Source organism: Bison bison, unplaced genomic scaffold (genome assembly GCF_000754665.1).
Source record: "Bison bison bison isolate TAMUID 2011002044 unplaced genomic scaffold, Bison_UMD1.0 scf7180017864376, whole genome shotgun sequence".
NCBI classification, from domain to species: domain Eukaryota; kingdom Metazoa; phylum Chordata; class Mammalia; order Artiodactyla; family Bovidae; genus Bison; species Bison bison.
This window is the reverse complement of record NW_011494948.1, coordinates 15360791-15361613: the sequence shown is the minus strand read 5'-3', so window position 1 is coordinate 15361613 and position 823 is coordinate 15360791.

Genomic DNA, 823 nt, shown 5'->3' with positions numbered 1-823 from the left:
AAATAGAGCTATAACACGGAGCTGTAACACTGATTTGTCTAAGAGCTATAACACGGTCTGTCCAAGACCCAAGAGCTGTGACACGCCGAGGGCTTTAATGTCGGTCACTCCAAATCTTTGTTGTGGACAAGACAGAACTGAGGAGCATACACTCGCGTGACAACATGATGTATTCTGCATAAAAGTTATATAAGCATGGTGATAATAAACAGCCTTGATGTACTCCTTTTCCAATTTGAACCAGTTCGTTGTTCCATATCTAGTTCTAACTGTTGCTTCTTGTCATGCATACTCCTCTTGAGAAGGAGACAAGTAAAGTGGTCAAGTATTCCCATCACTTTAAGAATTTTCAACAGTTTATTGAGATCCACACAGTCAAAGGCTTTAGTGTAGTCAATGAAGCAGAAGTAGGTGTTTTTCTGGAATTCTCTTGCTTTTTCTATGATCCAATGGATGTTGGCAATTTGATCTCTGCTTCCTCTGCCTTTTCTAAATCCAGCGCATCCATCTGGAATTTCTCAGTTCACATACTGCTGAAACCTAGCTTTCAGAATTTTGAGTATAATCTTGCTAGCATGTGAAATGAGTGCAATTGTGTGATATTTTGAACAGTCTTTGGCATTGACTTTCTTGGGGACTGGAATGAAAATTGACCTTTTCCAGTCCTGTGGCCACTGATGAGTTTTCCAAATTTGCTGGCCTATTAAGTGCAGCACTTTCACAGCAACATCTTTTAGGACTTGTAATAGCTCAGCTGGAATTCCATCACCTCCACTAGCTTTGTTTGTAGCAATGCTTCCTAAGGCCCACTTGACTTTACAAT